The sequence below is a fragment of the Medicago sativa genome, chromosome 4 (assembly GCF_051527215.1).
Source record: "Medicago sativa cultivar Bolivia chromosome 4, Bolivia_mono, whole genome shotgun sequence".
NCBI lineage: Eukaryota > Viridiplantae > Streptophyta > Magnoliopsida > Fabales > Fabaceae > Medicago > Medicago sativa.
The window spans coordinates 65,751,615-65,773,865 of record NC_140752.1 but is presented as its reverse complement, the minus strand read 5'-3'; the positions used below and the strand labels follow the sequence as shown (position 1 = coordinate 65,773,865).

General features: G+C 35.5%; 1 long non-coding RNA gene across 1 annotated transcript; it reads right to left on the bottom strand.

The window, feature by feature from the left end:
• Positions 1-7,527: 7,527 nt before the first annotated feature.
• Positions 7,528-8,389, bottom strand: LOC146930836 (uncharacterized). Its single transcript, XR_015006516.1, has 2 exons — positions 8,248-8,389; positions 7,528-8,150 (listed from the first exon to the last, which is right to left on the bottom strand). It is a non-coding gene; the product is annotated as an uncharacterized LOC146930836 (long non-coding RNA).
• Positions 8,390-22,251: the final 13,862 nt, after the last annotated feature.

Sequence of the window (22,251 nt, the reverse complement as noted above, 5' to 3'; positions counted from 1 at the left end):
AAAGGTGTTGGTTGTAAGTAATACCAGAGCAAGCAATAGAATCAGCTGGAACTCAAGTCCTTGAACAAATATTGAAGGGAAAAACAATATGAGTATACATTGACATTTGCTTCTTCTAAACTCACTCTGGCGTTTGTTGTTGGGTTGTAAGGCTGGTTTTCTTTTAATCTATTTCTACGTCTTGCTAAGCAACTCTGTAAAAACAGTCTTAACTGTATAATTTTAAATACTATTTCGTCACTATCCAGAAATAAGTTTGTGCTTTTTCTACCTAACTAATGAAACTAGTAGTTCCTTGAAACTTGCACTGTTGTAGAGATGCTTGCACAAGTTTTGTCTTCATGGCATATTTTTAAGGAAATTGGATGACAGGTGGTAGGTTTCAACATAAGCAAACAATGTTTTTGGAATGTGTGGGAATAGTGAAACAAATGAAAACAATACAATACCTAGTTATAAACATCATATGTCCAAGTTTCTAACTACAATATAATTCATGATGCAGTTAATTAACAATAGGAATTCGTAAATGTAATTAACTATCCGAAAGAATAAGAGGTTTTTCCCTCTAGATTAATTAGAATATAAAGAGCCACTATCCGAAAGAATAAGAGGTTTTTCCCTCTAGATTAATTAGAATATAAAGAGCCAGCCAATTAATATATAGGCTCATTATATTTTATAGAAAGTCATTTGTCTATAAGAATAATTTGGTCAAAATAGTTGTATCATTTCCATCCAAGGCAAATATTATTTGCATATCTAAGAATCGAAAAATTGCAAAATTGACAAATTCAGCATTAGAGGATTTACCTAGAAATTACAATGTGTGTGAGGAAACTCTTGTCAGAAATGGAATGAGAAATTGTCTTTACATAACTACAAATTCCTCGGCTGCAGAGATAGCTCAAGTAGCACCTCTAAGACGTGCTGTAATCCAGGAACTGGAAAACAGACATAGAACCTGGTGTAATCAAATTTTAAAACAAAACTTATATTATCAAAGATACCAGAATGCATATGCAAAGATGCTTAAGATACCAAAATGCACAATAACTACAACCACACTTTTTTAGTTGCATAACATCTAATTCACAATTAGCCTTAAAACTTTCAGAAGTGAAAGCAGTGTTTAAAGATCCACAAGTTAATAACATACTAAAAAAAAAATCACCTAGTAGAAAGGGTTAAAAAAAATAGTTAGATGATAGTGCATGCTAACCAAAAAGCAATATCATTATAAGCATTTGATGGACATATACCTCAGATAGAAAACTCCTCTATCTTCGATCTTCATCAAGAGTGGCATCTAAATGCTTATTATAGTAAATAAATTAATTAAAAATTTCTAAATGCTTATTATAGCTTATAGCATATTACATCAATTTTATTTTAATAAATTCTACTATTTTGTTCAGCTTATTAAAACAATTAGCTTATTAAAAAAGATACTAATTAGCTTATTATAGCAACAAATGCAGCAAAATTAAAACAATAACTAAGCAGCTTATTAAAAGCTTATTATAACTTATTAGCTTAATTCGTAATTTCTCCGGTTTCAACACCAAATAATTCAAATAAGCACATCCACTAAGTCAAAAAGCACATGCTACTAGAGATGCAAAGGGAAGGAGAACGAAGGAACATGAGATATGTTCAGACGCAGTGCGATGACGACAACAAACCACGATTTTGCGACGACGACAATGGAACACAGTTTCACGGCAACGGTGAGATTGCAGAAAGAGAAGGAACCTGAGAAAGAATTTCAAAACGAAAATCAAACAGTGGGAACAAAAAAAACATGGATTGAAGTTAGTTGAAGAAGAATTTGAGTTGGGTGTTACTTTTTGAGGAAAAGAGACGGTGAAGATGCAGAAAGAGACGGCGATGGTGTTGCTCGGTGGTGAAGAGATGGAGTTTGAGTTTCACGGTGGTTTCACGGAGGATTTGGGTTTTTACGGTGGGAATGGTTTCACGGTGACTGGAGTTAGAGTTTCACGGTGGTTCGATGGAGAATGGAGGATGGAAAGGGAAAAGGGTTTCACGGTGATGGATTTGGTTTCATGGAGGGAGCTTTGGAGTTGTACAACTTTCGATGGAGGAGGGAGAATGGAAAAGGGAAATTTTTGTTGAGTTTTATGAGTTTGGCGCGTTTGGTGAGTGAAATTTTTGGTGAGAGGTACTTTGTATTTCAGTTTGACGCTTTACATTTGGTCTTGGCACTTTGTATTTTGGCTTACTTTTAATAAATAGTTTTTAAATGGGGTCAAACAATTTAATATCATTTGAAGTTAAAAACTTCCCTTACACCCAGCTTTTTAAGTCATGTGGATAACTGCCCATTTAAAATCCTTGAGCTAATAAGTGTTTTTTGTACTAATGAATAAACTTAGGTTATCCTTAGTTTGGCACCACTTACCATCAAGAACACTTGTACTTTTGCATTTTGTTTCAATATAGTTTTTTTCTTTTATTTTCTTTAATTTAATTATGTTTCATCTATTCACTATGAAGAGTGAATAGTTCCTTTAATTCTTGGGTTTATAGAAAGTAGTCTTATGCAAACATTTCACGATTCTATATCTTTCTTTTGTGTAGGAAGTGCATTCACCTAATCTAGCTTCGAGCTTTTATCAAAATCTTGGGCAAACTTCCGATAAGAAAGCGAAGAAAGATTGTTGAAAATATAAAGCTAGACGCAAGGTCTGAAGCATGAGAATATTTATGTTAGTGAGTCGTTTGTTTATTACTAGAGATAAAGTAAGAAATACAATGGAGGATACATCATCCTTAGGTATGTATTTCCAAAACAACAGGAAGGAATAGGATTTAATGTATTCCTCATAATGATCCAATCCAATGATTTCAAGGCTTTCTTTTATTATAATATTATCTTTTTATCATCTTGAATTTATATTTAAAAATACAAATAAAAAAATTTTTATTTTGCATAAAAGGGGAAAAAAGACAAACCTTGATGATGTGATGTAGGAGGGTTGTATTTTATTAGTGTTTTTATTTTAGCCCAATTTTTAGTAACTTTCTGTTTTTATTTCAGTTTTTTTATTTTTCGGCCAATTAAGGTTTGTTATTTCCCTATTTAAGCTTATCAGTTGTAGCATAAGAGGTAACTTTTATTCATTCAATAATGTTTTAGAGAGTTTTCTCAATTTCTCGTAGATTCCGGAACCCTATTTTCACAAGTTTGTCGCTTGCAAACTTGTTCTTTTTCTATCTAGGTTTAGCCTACGCTTCCAACTGCGTCATAATCACAAGTCCCTGTATCGATATTTTCTTACGGCGATAAAATTGTGCTCTCACGCTGTATCGCATGCGTACAAAGAATTAAACAAAATCAAAGACAAACACATAGGCAAAAGTACAGGAACAAATAAAATCACAAAAAATTTGAAACACAAACAAGCACAAACGCAGACATAAATATAAATACAAACAATCAAAAAATAACAAGCACAAACAAGAACTAGTTACACCTAAAATCTACAACTAATACCTAAAACCTACAACTAACCGACGAACTAAGATCCCTACTAACTATATACTTACTAAGTCAATTGTTGAGTTTAGGACTCAACAAATGAAATTAAAGACTAAAAACTAATACATAACTTAAGGTTTCTTGCTCTACTAAGAATTATACCAAGTTTAAGACTAAGAAATAATGCTAGAAGTTTACTTCTGACACTAACAAGCAATAACTTAGTGTTTCAACTAGTGCTGAAAGTATGTACTATACTGATCTTACTAGAAAGCAGAATATTATACCTACTAAGTAGTATATTACCTAAACATAGCTATGATATAAAGACTACTGCAACAATCTAATCCTAACTAATCTTAAAAGTTAGTATTAAAGACTCAGACTAGACCACTAATTGTAAATACATGAACTACGTGTATTGACCCAAGTTAAAATTGTTTCTCAGAGGAATCATACTAGACTGGCTAAAAAAAAAGGAACAAAAGATAGAAGTGATTGATATTAATTGGCATAAAATTAATACCAAGTGAACATTTGGAAAAATAATATTTATTACTTCTCAAAATTACTTCATTACATTATAGATGATTTGCATAATAATTACCAGAAGAACAAGAAACTCTAAAAAGTTGACTAAGTCTTCTTAGAGCTTCTCTTATCAGTCTATTGAGGAAGTCCAATTGATTGTAGAGTTCTTCTACTTTTGAGTTAATTTCATGCATAGAAGCTCTGAGATGTTCATTATAAATCACTTCCAGCATGCATTAAAGATCAGAAGAAGGAACAAATTCCTTTTCTGATTGAGGAATAGCCTAAAAAAATGGAAATCACCATATTAATGTTTGAACTTCTTCAATGATGATTGATCCCTACGGAGGATTGTTCATCTAAAAGGTACTCAGCAAGATGTTCAACATGCAAGTACTCTTTTATATATCAGCATTCCAAAAAAAAAAGTTATCTTTTATCATAGAAGTACTCTATTGCCATATGTTGCATAATGTACAAGTAAAATTAAAATGAAAATATTAACTTGTGAGGGTAATACATCAGAAAGAGTTATATTTCACTCAATGAGATATACACCTGAAAGGGGTTTGATTTCTCCTGGTGGAAGGAGACTCATAAGAATAATCACACAAGGGAATTCAGAGTTTAATAAATTGACAAGATAATACATTCTATTATCTCAAAGCATGCTTTGAGAAAATATTCTTATTGTTGAAGATGATGCATGTTGATGAAGAAGGTTAGATGAAGATGAAGACGAGGGAAGAAGATGAATAAAATTAAAATTAATTAGGTTTGGTGATACACCGATAGATCTTATGCAATGCAGTGAAGTTTATTGCAGAAAATTTAAGGTTTTGATTGTAGAGTTTAACAACGATTACAATTCTTCAAATCCCTTATATTTTCTTGTTGGATTAATGCAAACAATTATGAGTTATTGAATAAGGGTTCTTTTTAGTTGATTAGATCGGTGGGATATAATGTCTCTCTAGATGTCATGTTATTCCTCAATCACCTTAAAGGTCGCGCGTGCAATATTGTATAGGGTTGTCAATCCTCTATAGTTTCATATGTGGTCGCTCAGTTATTTAAGGAAATGACTTACACTGTCACTTGTAATTGAAACATAAGCATAATTGTCATATAAAGAAACCACTTTTACCTATGAATCTTAGAATTTCACCATATACCCTTACTTGTCCTTAGTAGATTAAATGGATAGGCCTTACTCTATCTTACCTGGGGGAAAAAAATAAAATTCATATGCAACAATTCAGAATATAAGCTAGAATTACCTATGGAATATGTTTCTAAGTCCAGTCACACTTTATAGGGTTATGAAAGCATTAAGCCTGACCTGATGCATACTAATGATATGTCATCTTACATTATTCTTACTTTACAAAGGGAGGAATTATATTCCTAAGTTCCAAGACAACTTATGTAGAAGCAAACACCTAAAAAGACGAAGAAATAGGCATTTCAGCATCTGAAACACACTCAGAAGCGCCCATGTGCATGGAATGGGGCGTTAAGTGCCCAAAGTCAGTCAGAAAGTGCCATTGCGCATGGATTAGGCGCCATGCGCATGGAAGGGACGCTAGGCGCTTGGTTGCTTGCGGGAAAAGTCACAATTTTGTGACTTTTTGTGGTAGAAAGCCCGCATTTTTAGCCCAAGTCCAGGTGAAAACTTTCCCTATAAATACCGCCTTCCTCATTAATAAGTTCTCGTTCAGAACTGGAGCAGTTCAAGAGGAAGGCGGATTCTAGGAGCTTTCAGGAGGAGTTTCTATCCTCTTTCCAAGTTTTTAGGGTAAGTTTTGTTTCTTTTGTAATTAGTTATTTATTTACCATGAATAACTAAATCTTTTTAGGTTAGGGTTCTAAGATGAACCTATATTTATTTTGTTGGATAATTATTTAATTTAATGTCGTTTATTTAGTTATTTTCTGTCTGCTATTTAGTTTTACTATTGTGCGTAAGATTTGTCTCCTCTGGAGTGCAACCCTGGTTTAGGCACTTAGGTAGTGACATGACCTAATATTGATATTTATATCTTGAGATTTATATCAGTATATCTAGGAAGTAATTAGTTAGTAACTAGACGAAAGATACCGAGAGCGAGTTGACCCTAGTATAGTAAGTATTTAGGAGGTGACATTACTAATATTGAGTAAATTCTGTTGAACCTAGGATGTAACTAGTTTATTAATTAGGGAAACAAGTGACTTTATGACTTAAATCAGCCTAGTAAATCCATTCTCATCGACCCTTTGTAAGGTAGACGATGATAGGGCTGCCTATTTGTAGAACTACTAAGAGGGAGAGTGTGCTATGTACTTCTATATGATTCATAGATGGGAAAACCCTTTAGGAACACTGACCATCATACCTTTGGAAATTTAGGAACTTTAACTTAATTCTATGTTTCAATTACCTTTGAGGGAGTAAGACCCCACACATAAGGATCACAGTGTGGATATGACACTCTACTTACACTATTACTTGGTAAATGATTTGGTACATTTGCCTAATCTGACCATCACATACAAATATTAGATAGATCTTTTTTTAAAGAAGCTAATCAAAGATTAAATAGATCTTAAAACATAACTGAATAAAAAACTTGAATTAATGTAATCCAAGAAAAAAAGGGGTTCATCTTAGAACACTAATCAATAGTTGTTTAGTTACTCATGGTAACTAAAGACAAATTACAAAATAAATAAATAAAACAAACTATAAGAACAAAGGTTGATGAGTGACTCTCTAAGTTGATGCTTCTTGTGCTTGTCTTCTTGTTGAATTGCCAAGTTCTGAATGAATGTTTGTGAACGAAAGCTCTTGTATTTATATGCAAGTTTTCAGTTGGGTTTGTAGTGTAAAATGTGGATTTTTCTCCAAACCTGCATTAAAAAAAAAAGCAAAATGTTGTTTTTTCACGGAATCGCACGCGCCTCGTACATGGTTTGGCGCGTCTCACGCATAGCAGTAAAATATAGAGCATTTTCTCTCTGTTCCCTCATATCATAATATATGTATAAATATGGCTTAATTGCATGTCGGTCCAAAGCATAAGGGACCAACTTGAAAACTAAAATAAACATAAGGGACCAACTTGAAAACTAAAATAAACATAAGGGACTAACTTATTCCAACATGAGCAACGTTTTGGACCAACTTGAAACTTTTAAAACGTAAGGGACCAACTTGAAACTTTCAAAACGTAAGGGACCAACTTGAAAACTAAAATAAACATAAGGGACCAAACATGCAATTAAGCCTATAAATATTTATGACTTTTTATATTTGTGAGAACATTTGTTTATGAAAATTTAATTTTGTTTAAAAATATAATAATAAATATTTGTAACTTTCAAATTATAACAAACTGAACATACCATGTTTGTCTTTTTGAATGATATCAATAATATAACAAAACTAATATAAACACGTTTAGAAGTTATGAGACCAAAATGAAATGCAGAAATTAATTAGGGATCATGAGTTCAATAAGCCTAAAAATAATAAATAACATTGTTTGATGCAATACAATTACAGTGAAAATTGTTAGCTATCTATTTGTTAAAAATGAGCTAAAATAACATCATTGTTAATTGTTAAAAGAACGTCTATTTCTATATAAGTTACAAGACGGTCACTGATCATTCATTTTGTTACATAGTTGACTCTTCACAACTTTCGTAGCTAAAAAAACATGTTCAACACTTGCAGTTGTTACTCACAAGAGCAAAGCCAACTTCAAAAACTTATAAACCATAACAAATGTGTTGCACTTACTTGTTTCGCACGAGAAAGAGGTGTTTTGATATAGTTGTGTGTTTTATTATTTGTAACAAAAAAAAAATGGAAAATGGATGTCTTTAGCCTCAGATGGCCCAACATTGGGTCCATCCCTCTACAAGACAATCTAAATAATACTATTTTCTTACTACCATCTTAGAATACAAATCCACAATAACAAAATGGTAGCTCATGGACACGTTGATCAATTACATCCACATACGGCCATCCAAAATATGGGAAAATACTCTGTGAAAATACACGTCGGTTTAGCAAGATATGAGCACATATCTTTTGGACAATCAGAATCTTGATAACATTCGGCTGCTGTAATGAGAAAGAGAATAAAAGGATGATATTAAAAGGGATAAAACATTATGTAGTAAGTAACTATAGAAAACTCAAAAGGAATAAATTGGCTTACCATCAATGTTTGTTGAAAGAAGAATTACGGAAAGAAAGATAACCATAACATAAACAAGCTTGAAAGCTTCGATCATGTTTTCTGTCATTTGCATGTATCAAATACTATATGGTTTTATCAATTTATGATTTATAAATATTATTCTCTCATTATATTCCTTAAATAGTTTTTCATGCCTATGAAGTTGTAAAATAAAACTTCCTAAAGTTAAAATCATATTAAATATCTCTAAAGTATAACAAAGTGTTGTGTTACCTCTTCAACATACTTAGTGGAAAGACACATAAAAACTTACCAATCATTACAACTCAAGTTCCGTATAAAATAGACCTATTATTGGTCCATTATGGACCAAGATAATTGTAGCCTTAGGTATATTGTTAAAATACTAGGACGGATATGATACAATTTTTGGCTACCGGGCCGGCTCTTCAAGTTCCTTGTAAAGTGGATATTTTTTTTTTTTTTAACCCGAGACCTTGCATATGTTATGCTTTATCCCTACCAACTGAGCTAAGCTGACAAAAAATAAAGCTATTGATTTTGAGGAAAAAAAATTAAAATAAAAAATGTGAGTTTCCTATTCAAGATGATTTCCGTGATTTTCTTAATTGGTTTAAAGCTGTAATATTTTTTAAAATTCAAGATTTCAAACTATACCAAAAAAGATTGTTAAATTAGAGTTTTTGTTGTTCAAACCTTTTGCGTTATCTTTATAATATTATATTTTAAAAGGGAAAATATTGAAGAAAAAAATTCTAACACTAAATTCATCCCCTCACTATTATTCTAGATCTATGTCGATTGTCGACTGTCATGGAGGAGAGTTTGAAAATCAATCCTTCAAGACATTTTTTTATGAGAATGATATTTCTCTTAATATTTGTTTTCCATGAACTCCATAACAAAATGGAGTTGTTGAAAGGAAAATAAGACTTTACAAAAGATGGCTAGGACAATCTTAAATGAATGAAATGTAGAAAAATGTCTTTGGGCTGAATCCATTAACACAGTTTACCATGTTTTAAACTGTGTATCCATTGGAAAAGTACAAAACCCCGTGTGAACTTTTGAATAATAGAAAACCAAATATTTCTTATTTCCATATTTTTGGATGTTATTGCTATATACTTAATAAAAAATAAAAAACATGACTCCATGTCAAATAAAGGAATATTCTTGGAAGAAGATTGCTCTTCTCCCAACAGGAATTGCTCACACCCACCTGAATTTCTCAAAATGCCCCCACGTGACATAACTCACGTTGGTGTATAATCTACGTGACTTAAGTCACATTGGAATTCAACATATTGGAATTAAGTCACGTTTGGTACATTCAACGTGAGTTAAATCATGTGGCGTGTATTTAAAGGTCAGACAGTACCTCATTTTCTCATTTCGCATCTAAAATCTCAAAAAACTATTAAATCATCCAAATCTCCAATTTCTTCAAGTTGAAATCAACCAACACTTCAATAACAAGTAAGTTTTCATAATCAAGTATCATCGATATTTTATGTTTATATGTTACATTTTTCCTCTTAAATTAGAAATTTTTTAGTTTTAGGGTTTGTTTAAATTCTAATTGTTGTTGGCAAGAAATGATACAATGTTTACGGTTGCTTAAATCTTTAGATGTTTGCATATTTATTTATAATTTTCACTCCAAGTGTTTGATGAAATATTTAAATGAGTTTTTCATTGATTGTTTACTTTCTTATGGTGTAGATCTGAAACAATGGACAATAAGTTCAATGCTCAAGTATGCTTCAACGGTGGAAAATCCTTATTTGTTCAAGGTTAGGGACGATGTAACGCTAAAAGATCTGAATGATTAACTGAATGAAATCAACCAAAGACTCAACTACGTAGACACAAGGAGGGTGGAAGACGTTTAGTATGGACGTCCCGGGATATTGCAGTCCAACAAGATAATGCTCACAAACGACGACTGCGTGAGGAGCATGTTCTCAGTATTTCGTCAGCCCAACATGTTCCCGAGGATTGAGATGAATGCTACGTTGCTGAGATCGCCTGAAGATATTTTCAAGAGTTTGATTCGGCCAGACGAATATGTTTAGGTAGTATTATTATGTTGTGACATTATTTTGTTGGAATTTAAGTTTAATTCATGGAATTTTGCTGACAATGTTGGTATTAAAGTGTCTTATACTTAGCGTAAAGGTTTGCAAGTCTCTTTAAAAACTCAAAATAATTAAGAGAACACAACATGTATTTTACCAAATCAACTATATAGGTTTTCACATCGAATTCCTTCATATAAGATGAGTGTTACAAACAGAAATGCATTTCTAAGATGTTGTTTTGTGCTTCATCATGCTCATTTGTCAATTGAAACTTGTCAGTTGGCAGGGCAGTAGGATTAAGTTCAGAAGAATATATTGGATATCATTCCTCTTCGTTACTACTCATCTTATATGAGGTATATGTTGGAACAAAATGTGTTTAACAATGAACCTTAAAGGGTTTTGATGATAACAAGGTATTAAAAATTGTAAATTGGACTAGCTAATATTTGTTCAAGTGTACATGACCATAATTATAAAGTTACATCATCATTGGTTCTGAATGAGCAAATAAAGAGCTATGGAAACAACAAAAATTTGAAGCTTGGACGCTCCTGAAGGCAACTTGCTACTGAAGAGAAAAAGCGCTCCTGAAGTCAAGCTGCTCCTGAAGAAATAGCGCTCCTGAAGTAAGCTGCTCCTGAAGAATAGTGCTTCTGAAGACAAGAGGTCCAGAAGCCACATCATCAGAAGCTGCGTCATCAGAAGCTGCAGAAGTCATATCATCAGAAGCTGCATCATCAGAAGCTACCTCATCAGAAGCCATTTCACCAGAAGCTGAATATCAACTGGATTTGCAAAGAATCAAGAATTGAAGAATTATCAATGCAAAAGCTGTCTTTTGGATTCGAAAACACAAACAAAGGATTAGTGGAGTTTGCAACGGTCATTTCAAAGGTGTTTGAAGGCGTGTGTTTGCAATTTGGACGAAAGCGTTGACATTGTACTTTGTACGAATTGTACAACCACGTTCTCCACTACTCTGTTTTGTGTCCGCGCTACAGGACAAGAAAACAGCTCCAGAATACGGTTTCGCCTGCATAGATGTTCCTTTGGATAAGGAATGGATTTCAAATTTGTTCTTCATAGGACAACAGCCAAATCAGGCAAAAGATTATTGGTGAAAGATCAAGCTTCAACAACGACTCTTTGGTGTGCTGGCAATTTCACAACGTCTCTTTCACACCACTATATAAAGGAGTGAAGACCTAGAGAATTGGTAATGCATGAACTCTGAACGAAAGACTCACAAAGATTTTCACAAGTACCAAACCTCTGCTGAAATTGTTCTGCATTCACTTAGAATTTCTGTGTCTCAAAGTCATATCTTAGAAATTCTTAAGTCCATTGAGTCTGTATCTGATTTGTATTGTGAGCACCTCTGATTGTATATCAAGTGTTCAACCTTAAACAATTTTCTGTGTAATTTTGTTTAGTTAGGAAGTCTCTTGCAGTTGTGCTTGAGCAGGAAGTCTCTTGATTGTGTTCTTGAGCAAAGGAAGTCTCTTGCTTGTGTGCTTGAGCATTGGAAGTCTCTTGCTTGTGTGCTTGAGCATTGGAAGTCTCTTGCTTGTGTGCTTGAGCATTTGTAATCAGATATTACTCATAGTGAAATCTCCTTGGAAGTGCAAGGGGGACTGGACTACTTCCGGATTGTGGAAGGAACCAGTATAATTGCTTTGTGTCGTTCTTCTTCTCTCTCTCTCTGTTTTATTCCGCTGCATTTAGATTCTGATTATCACTTCAGAAGCTGTCTCGCTTAGCTTCTGATCAGTGTGTTCAGTTTTTAGGAGAAAAGAAGAATTTTTCTAAAACACAATTCAACCCCCCTTCTTGTGTTTTTCTCACCTTCAATTGGTATCTAGAGCCTTGGTCTGTTGTGTATCACTTAACCGTGCAACAGTCAAAGATCTGAGAAAAACATGTCTACTCCTACTCCTACTGGTCCTGGTGATACTAGCTATAAACATGTCTCACATGATTATAGTGATAGTAAGAAAACCAGTATTGGAAAAGTTCCAAAGTTCAATGGAGATGCTGAAGAGTTCTCTTGGTGGAAGACCAACTTTTACAGTTACATCATGAGCCTAGATGAAGAATTATGGGATATTCTGGAAGATGGTGTTGGTGATTTAGTCCTTGATGAAGAAGGAGCTGCTGTGGATAGAAAGAAACATACTCCAGAACTGAGGAAACTTTACAAGAAGCATCATATTATCAGAGGAGCTCTTGTCACTGCCATACCCAAAGCAGAATACATGAAGATGAGTGACAAATCCACTGCTAAAGCTATGTTTGCTTCTCTCTGTTCAAATTATGAAGGGAGCAAGAAGGTCAAAGAAGCAAAGGCTTTCATGCTTGTACATCAGTATGAGTTATTCAAAATGAAGGATGATGAAACTATTGAGGAGATGTACTCAAGGTTTCAAACCTTAGTTTCTGGTCTACAGATTCTAAAGAAGAGCTATGTTGCTTCTGATCATGTAAGCAAGATACTCAGAAGCTTACCTGCCAGATGGAGACCAAAAGTGACTGCCATTGAGGAAGCTAAAGATTTAAACACTTTAAGTGTCGAAGATCTTGTTAGTTCTCTCAAAGTTCATGAGTTAAGTCTTAATGAACATGAGTCTACTAAGAAGAGTAAATCAATAGCTCTTCCATCCAAAGGCAAGTCATCAAAAGCTCTCAAAGTGGTTGAATCTGAAAAGGAAGAACAGTCAAGTTCAGACTCTGAACCAGATGCTGCAGAAATGGCCATGCTCTCAAACAGACTTCAATATCTGGCCAAGAAGAACAGAAAGTTTCTCTCCAGAAGGGGTAACTCCAGAAGCTCAAGGAAAGAAGATCAGAAGGGATGCTTCAACTGTAAGAAGCCAGGTCACTTCATTGCTGAATGCCCTGATCTTCAAAGAGAAAAGTCAAAGGACAAGTCAAAGAGGTCTACATTCAAACCAAGCAAATTCAAGAAGCAGATTAAGCAGAGTTTAATGGCAACCTGGGATGATTTGGGTAGTGAATCTGGATCTGATAAAGAGGAAGCTGATGAAGATGCAAAGGTAGCTGTTGGGTTGGTAGCAACAGCAACTTCAGAAGCTGGGTCAGATTCAGACTCAGAAGATGAAAACGAGGTATATTCCAAAATTCCCAGAGATGAACTTGTTGAGTCACTTAAAGAACTTCTTACACATTTTGAAGTAAGAACCAATGAGTTGAAGGATTTAAAAGAAAAATATGCTGATTTGGTACAACAGCAAAAATCAACTTTATTGGATCTGAAAGCTTCTGAACAAGGACTTAGGGGCTTTGACTTCATGTGTAAAACATATGAAGATCAGCTCAGGTTCTTATGTCAGAAGCTACAAGAAAAGTGTAATGAAAAACCTTTAAGTAACCATGAAATTGCTCTTGAAGATTTTATTATATCTGGCATTGACAGAAGCAGAGTGGCTTCTATGATTTATAGCATTTACAAGAACAATGGCAGAGGAATTGGTTTTCCAGAAGTGAAACTGGAGAAAACCAATCTAAAGTCTTGTTGTGAATGCATCAAGGAAGGTCTGAAAACATTCTTTGTACCAGAAGGGGCTGAGTTGGAAACTGTTGTTCAATCAGAACCTGAAGCTTCTAGTTCTAAGGCTAAGATTATTTCAAAGCCAAAGAACTCTAAGTCAAAGGCTATGATCAAATCTGATTCCAAGACTTCAAAGGTTAGGATCCTGAAAAGATCAGAACCTATTCCTCAGAGTCTGGTGAAACCAAAATCTGGGGTTCTGAAGTCTAAGTTTTAGAAGAAGACAGTTATTGCTTCTGAAGTACCAAAACCTAAGGTGATGGTTAATCAGAAGCAACCCAACTCACAGCACAAGGTACAAGAAGTGAAGAGTAAAGCCTTAAGTACTAACCTTCCAGGACCCATAGAACAATGGGTACCTAAAACTAAAAATGTCAATGATGCAGGTATGTCTAAGAGCAGTGCCAAAGCAAAGATCATGGTACCTAGACAGCGGTTGCTCAAGACACATGACAGGAGACAAGTCCATGTTCCTCAGTCTAACAATGAAAGAGGGAGGAAATGTGAAATTTGGAGGCAACCAGTCAGGCAGGATCATAGGTACAGGAACTATTGGTAATTCCTCTACCTCAATTAATAATGTATGGTTGGTAGATGGTCTTGAACATAACCTTTTGAGCATTAGTCAATTTTGTGATAATGGTTATGATGTGCTTTTTGAAAGACCCAACTGTACAGTAATCAACAAGGAAGACAAATCCATTGTGTTCAAAGGAAAGAGAGTTGACAATGTCTATAAAATCAATTTTTCTGAACTGGCTGATCAGAAGGTGGTTTGCCTACTATCAGTGAATGATAAGAAATGGATGTGGCACAGAAGGTTGGGACATGCTAACTGGAGGTTAATCTCTAAGCTTAGTAAGTTACAACTTGTGAAAGGGCTACCAGACATTGACTATCATTCAGATGCACTCTGTGGTGCATGTCAGAGAGGGAAAATTGTGAAATCATCTTTTAAATCCAAAGACATTGTTTCAACCTCAAGACCGTTAGAATTACTCCATATTGATTTATTTGGACCAGTAAGTACTGCATCCTTATATGGAAGTAGATATGGATTAGTCATTGTTGATGATTACAGCAGATGGACTTGGGTGAAATTCATAAAGAGTAAAGATGTTGCGTGTGATGTATTCAGTAGCTTCTGCACTCAAATTCAATCTGAAAAAGAATCAAAAATTTTGAAAATCAGAAGTGATCATGGTGGAGAATTTGAAAATGAGCCATTTGAAGCTTTTTGTGAAAAACATGGAATTTTCCATGAATTCTCTTCTCCTAGAACACCACAACAAAATGGGGTTGTAGAGAGAAAGAATAGAACTTTACAAGAAATGGCCAGAACCATGATTCATGAAAACAATTTACCAAAACATTTTTGGGCAGAAGCAGTGAATACAGCTTGCTATGTTCAAAACAGGATCTATATTAGACCTATTTTGGAGAAAACAGCATATGAACTCTTTAAAGGAAGAAAACCCAATATCTCTTACTTTCATCAATTTGGATGTACATGTTACATTCTGAACAACAAGCTCTACCTAAAGAAATTTGATGCCAAGGCCCAAAGAGGAATCTTCTTAGGTTACTCTGAAAGGTCAAAGGCATACAGAGTGTATAATTCAGAAACACTTTGTGTTGAAGAATCTATGCACGTTAAATTTGATGACAAGGAGCTTGAAGATAAAACTTCAAAGCAAGGTGAAAGTTTTGCAGAGATACAGGTTCCTGAGGCTACTCCAGAACCTGATCAGATAGCTGAGTCTGAAGATAGTCCAGAAGCTGAACCCACATCAAAAGCGCAAGATGAAACTGCTTCTGATGAAGCACAAGATGGCTCACATCAAGAAGATCCTCCCAGAAACACATTCAAACACAAGTCTTCACATCCTGAGGAGCTAATCATTGGAAACAAAGATAGTCCAAGAAGAACAAGATCACATTTCAGACAAGAAGAGTCAATGATTGGACTAATCTCAATGATTGAACCTACAACAGTTGATGAAGCACTTTCAGATGATGGATGGATCCTAGCTATGCAAGAAGAGTTGAATCAATTTCAAAGAAATGATGTGTGGGATCTGGTACCCAAACCTCAGCACAAGAACATTATTGGAACAAAATGGGTATTCAGAAACAAGCTGAATGAGCAAGGTGAAGTAACAAGAAACAAAGCCAGGCTTGTTGCACAAGGGTATAGTCAACAAGAAGGCATTGATTACACTGAAACGTTTGCTCCAGTTGCAAGATTGGAAGCAATCAGGTTACTTCTTTCCTATGCAGTTAATCATGGCATAATATTATATCAAATGGATGTCAAGAGTGCATTTCTAAATGGTGTCATAGAAGAAGAAGTGTATGTCAAGCAACCTCCTGGATTTGAGGATATTAAATATCCTGACCATGTTTTTAAACTGAAGAAATCACTATATGGCTTGAAACAAGCTCCCAGAGCTTGGTATGATAGACTAAGTAATTTCTTAATCAAAAATGATTTTAAAAGAGGACAGGTCGATACTACACTCTTCAGAAGGACCCTTGAGAAAGATATTCTTGTTGTGCAAATATATGTTGATGATATAATATTTGGTTCTACTAATGCATCTCTTTGCAAGGAATTTTCTGAGTTAATGCAGGATGAATTTGAAATGAGCATGATGGGAGAGCTGAAGTTCTTCCTGGGCATTCAAATCAATCAATGCAAAGATGGAGTCTATGTTCATCAATCAAAGTACACAAAGGAGCTTCTGAAGAAGTTCAAACTTGTAGATTGTAAAGTGATGAACACTCCAATGCACCCTACGTGCAACTTGAGCAAAGAAGATGAAGGAGCTAAAGTAGATCAGAAGCTGTATAGAGGTATGATTGGTTCTTTGTTATACCTCACTGCATCTAGGCCAGATATTTTATTCAGTGTATGCTTGTGTGCAAGATTCCAATCAGATCCTAGAGAATCTCATATGACTGCTGTCAAGAGAATCTTCAGGTATTTGAAAGGAACAACTAATCTTGGACTCCTTTATAGGAAATCCTTAGATTATAAGCTAATTGGATTCTGTGATGCTGATTATGCTGGTGATAGGATTGAAAGAAAGTCAACCAGTGGCAATTGTCAATTTCTGGGTGATAATCTTATATCCTGGGCTAGCAAAAGACAAACAACTATTGCTATGTCTACAGCAGAAGCAGAATACATTTCAGCTGCAAGTTGTTGTACACAACTACTTTGGATGAAACATCAGTTGGAAGATTATCAGATAACTGCTAACAGTATTCCCATTTATTGTGATAATACTGCTGCTATTTGTTTGTCTAAAAATCCAATTTTGCATTCAAGAGCGAAGCACATTGAAATCAAACACCATTTTATCAGAGATTATGTTCAAAAAGGAATTTTAGATATACAATTCATTGATACTGAAAATCAATGGGCTGATATATTTACTAAGCCTTTAACTGTTGAAAGATTTGATTTTATAAAGAAAAATTTGAACATGCACTTTGTATCTGATTAAATGCTTGCTTGCTCCTGAATAGGATTTTAGGTTCTGAAGTTAGTTCAGAAGCAGTAGTCCATCAGAAGCTCTTTATTGAGGCTCTGAGGAAAACTCGCTTCTGATGATGACGTCAGCATCTGAAGTCCAGAAGCTGGATTTGTTGCTTCTGAATAGTTGAATTAGTGGAAACGTTGGAAGTTACCTTTTAAAAAGTAACTTCTGACCCACTAACTTGGTAGTTACTCTGTGAACTTCTTACGTGGCCTGTATGTGTTGGTGTATAACTAAAAGGGCAATGATGATTTAATAGCTTTGAAAGTACTTTTCACGCGCCCCCAATTTTGTCATTAATGTTATGTTTGTTTGTCTCTTTTGAATTGCAATCGTTTTACTTTTAACACTTTGTCAATTCACACACTACTCACTCACAACAAACACATTTGCTCTCAAACCTCTTGCGAAGTAAGCGCATTCTCTCAACCTTAGAACCCTAAAATCTTCATCTTCTTCAAATCTTCGTCAATCATCAAATGGCATCATCAAGCTCAAAAGTTTCAGAATCTACATCAAACAAGCAAAGCGTATCAGAATCTGGGTCCATCTACAAAGAGAAGACTATGGATATTCCATGGGAATCCTTAATAGTTCAAGTAGAGTCACCGGTGGATTTTGCTTCACTCAAGAAGTATGAAGTAAACATGGAAGGTTTGATAGAAACTCAGATGATGTCTGAGTATTTCAAGATGCTAAATGGGCCAACATATGTGAACTTGGTCAAGGACTTTTGGTTAAAAGCTGAAGTGTACAATGAAAAGCCTGCAAAAGTCGTAAGCAAACAAGCGGGGTCAAAGAAAGGGAAAATGGTCATGGATATGAATCCTACATCATTTGATAGCTTAGAAATAAGGTCTGAAGTGATGGGCATTCCTATAACCATCACTGAGGACGTTATAGCTAAAGCTTGTAGGATGCATGCAGAGGGAAGATTCCAAGAAATAGTCAGGAAGGAAGATGTCCTGCTAAAAGGTTACTACAACTCTCTTCTGGGTGGGAAGAAAGATGCCAAGCCTTCAGAGATGGAGATTCACAACAGAATGTTGGTGAAATTCAGTAATGATTGCTTCTTTCAAAGAGCAGGAGGGTCTGACCAACCCAACAACCAACAGAAGCTAGCAATTTATTTCATGACCAATCTTGAAAAGATAAACTTCCCCAGATATGTAATGGATCATCTCTGCTGGGCCATAAACGAAAGCACTACAAGAGGAAGAAAACAAGTACCCTATGGAAGATTGCTGTCTGAAATCTTTCATCAAGGAAGGGTGCTGGAGTTCTTAAAAAGGACAAGGAGTGCTTCTGATAAATGTTTCGAAGTCTCTACTGCTGAAAGGACTATCAGTAGCAGGAGCTTATGCTCTATGAAGTTCATCAAAGAAGCCCCTAAAGATGAAAAGTGGTTAGAGATGACAACTGCTGAAACTGAGATAATCAGGGACTTTCCTCCCATCTTTAAGGAAAGTGACTCTGATTTCCTAGTTCAATCAGTAGCTGAGTACGTCTTGGAGGAAGATGCGAGGTCTCAGGAGGAAGCTGCTCTTGCTAAAGGGAAAGGCAAGAAGGCCAAGGCAGTTGCTGTGTCAGAAGCTGCTGTTTCTGATGCACCTGAAGGGAAAAGGGCCAGAACTAGTTCTGAATCAGAAGCTGCTCCTACTAAAGGAAAGAAGGCCAGAACTAGTACTGAGTCAGAAGCTGCTAAACCTGTTTCTATCAAGGAAAAAGGAAAGATGCAGAAGGTTGGTGCTGCTTCTATTCCACAGAAGAGGAGAAAAGGTAAGGCAGACTTGGTAATCACTCAAGAGCAGCTGGATGAAGCTCTTGAAGAAATAGAGAAAGAGGAGGCTGATCCCAAGCTGAAGAAGAAGAAGGCTCCCCTTCAACTTGTGAGTCCTATGGTTGAGATGACTCGAATAAGGAAAAGGATGGCAGATGAACGTGCTTCTGAACTTATTTCAGACAACAAGTATCTAAAAGCACAATACACTCATCAAAGAGATGAAAAGCTCAAGGCCTTGGGTATGGAAGATTGTGATAGGTACTTCAAAGAGAAATTGGCTGAAGTAAGAGCCATTGCTGGTAAGCCTTCTGAAGACAATGAGGAAGACGATATGATGCTCATTTTTGAAAATGCTCCAGAAGAGGGAACTTCAGAAGCAGTTCCTCAATCTGCTGGTCCACAGAAGATCTCTTCTGAAGCTGGCCCTGCAGATCAGGCAATCCAGATTCCAGTCACCTCTATCCCCATTTCACCCTCTTCACCATCAGCACCTGAATCATTAGAAGACACTTCTGTCTTAGACAATCTTGCTCTCCACTACTCAGGTGAGTTACCCATAGACAAATCTACCTCAGAAAAGGCCTCTGAAACAACTCCAGAAGCAGCTGCTTCTGAAAATGTTGTTTCAGAAAACCCCCATCAACAAACACCTGAACCACAAAAACCCACAACACCCCCACAATCACCAATAGCTACTATTGACCCCCAACTCAACACTCAAACATCATCTTCACCACATCAACCATCAACTGAAACTGAATTTCAACCTTTACCTGAACACTCCCCTGAACCAACTCCCATGGATGTTGACATCTCTCTAGTCAATGTTCAAGCCTCAACCTCCACCACACACATTGATTCTGACCAGCCTTCATCTTCAAACACACAAACACACTTTACCATTCCAGTTCCTAACCCTGTTCAAGATTTGGAAATCAATGATTCTGATCTTGAAATCCTTGAACAACCACCCACAGACATCCTGGAATCTGGATATATTAATTCTGAGCTTCTGACAATTCTGAGTCAATTGCATAATCTGGTGGATCAAAGAGGGACAATTGATCTCACAGGTGCATATGAAGACTCCTGGGCATCTCTTCAGAACCGGGCAACTGAGCTAATTGAAAGCATAAGGGCTAAGTGCATCAGAAGCAAGGAAGCTACTGTCAGGAAGTTAATGGAGCATCTGAATCAGAGTCTCAGAGTAAGAAGTTCTACACTGCTCCTGGCAAACCAGCCTTTCTTCTTTGAAACGGATTACTTGACCAGAGAAGCAAGGTTGTGTAAGCTTCTGAAGAAACAGATGGCACAGCAGCAGCAAGAAGCTAGAGAAAGGGAACAAGCTCTTCTTCAGAGGCAACAACAACTTGAAGAACTGTTGAAGAAGAAGATTGAAGAAATGGAAGAGATGAAGAAACAACAACAAACCAACCCTTAGTTGCACACCCTTGTGTTTTTCTTTGTTTGTTGTCTGTTTTAAAATTTCTTAGTCCTTGCTTCTGAAACCATCTTGTCTTATTTCTCTTGCTTCTGAATGCTTACTGATTCTGACTGTTTAGCTGCTTCTGACAATTGAATATACATGTTCATATATTTTGCTCTGATTTATTTAGTTCATTGCTTAGTATACTCTCTCATGTTTGAGTTTTTCTCATATCTCTTTGTCTTTTATGCCTATATATTTCAATTTTTTTTGATAATGACAAAAGGGGGAGTATATGTGACAAGTATTTAAAGGCTCTGAGCCCCATTAATGGAATTTGAAATTTTTGAAAACCTTCTATCATTTTTTTTTACCTTATTGGTATAAGCTATGAACGAACGAAGGAGTATCAAAATTCAAGTAAAATTAATTGAACCATTCTTCTTATCTATAAGTTAATTCTTTCAATGATTCAATTTTGTTTTTAAGCTCTGATAATATTATTGCGCGAAAAATGAATTTAATTAACCTGGATAGAACTTAGGGGGAGCTTACAAACCTCACCTTAAAGACTATCAGACTCAGGGGGAGTTTGAGCTTACAAACCTCAGATTCTGAGCTTACAAACCTCAGAACCCCAAAGTCAACTTGTTAATTAGATTAACAACAATTGATCAATTTTAAATACTTTTGTTTGTCATCATCAAAAAGGGGGAGATTGTTGGAACAAAATGTGTTTAACAATGAACCTTAAAGGGTTTTGATGATAACAAGGTATTAAAAATTGTAAATTGGACTAGCTAATATTTGTTCAAGTGTACAGGACCATAATTATAAAGTTACATCATCATTGGTTCTGAATGAGCAAATAAAGAGCTATGGAAACAACAAAAATTTGAAGCTTGGACGCTCCTGAAGGCAACTTGCTACTGAAGAGAAAAAGCGCTCCTGAAGTCAAGCTGCTCCTGAAGAAATAGCGCTCCTGAAGTAAGCTGCTCCTGAAGAATAGTGCTTCTGAAGACAAGAGGTCCAGAAGCCACATCATCAGAAGCTGCGTCATCAGAAGCTGCAGAAGTTATATCATCAGAAGCTGCATCATCAGAAGCTGCCTCATCAGAAGCCATTTCACCAGAAGCTGAATATCAACTGGATTTGCAAAGAATCAAGAATTGAAGAATTATCAATGCAAAAGCTGTCTTTTGGATTCGAAAACACAAACAAAGGATTAGTGGAGTTTGCAACGGTCATTTCAAAGGTGTTTGAAGGCGTGTGTTTGCAATTTGGACGAAAGCGTTGACATTGTACTTTGTACGAATTGTACAACCACGTTCTCCACTACTCTGTTTTGTGTCCGCGCTACAGGACAAGAAAACAGCTCCAGAATACGGTTTCGCCTGCATAGATGTTCCTTTGGATAAGGAATGGATTTCAAATTTGTTCTTCATAGGACAACAGCCAAATCAGGCAAAAGATTATTGGTGAAAGATCAAGCTTCAACAACGACTCTTTGGTGTGCTGGCAATTTCACAACGTCTCTTTCACACCACTATATAAAGGAGTGAAGACCTAGAGAATTGGTAATGCATGAACTC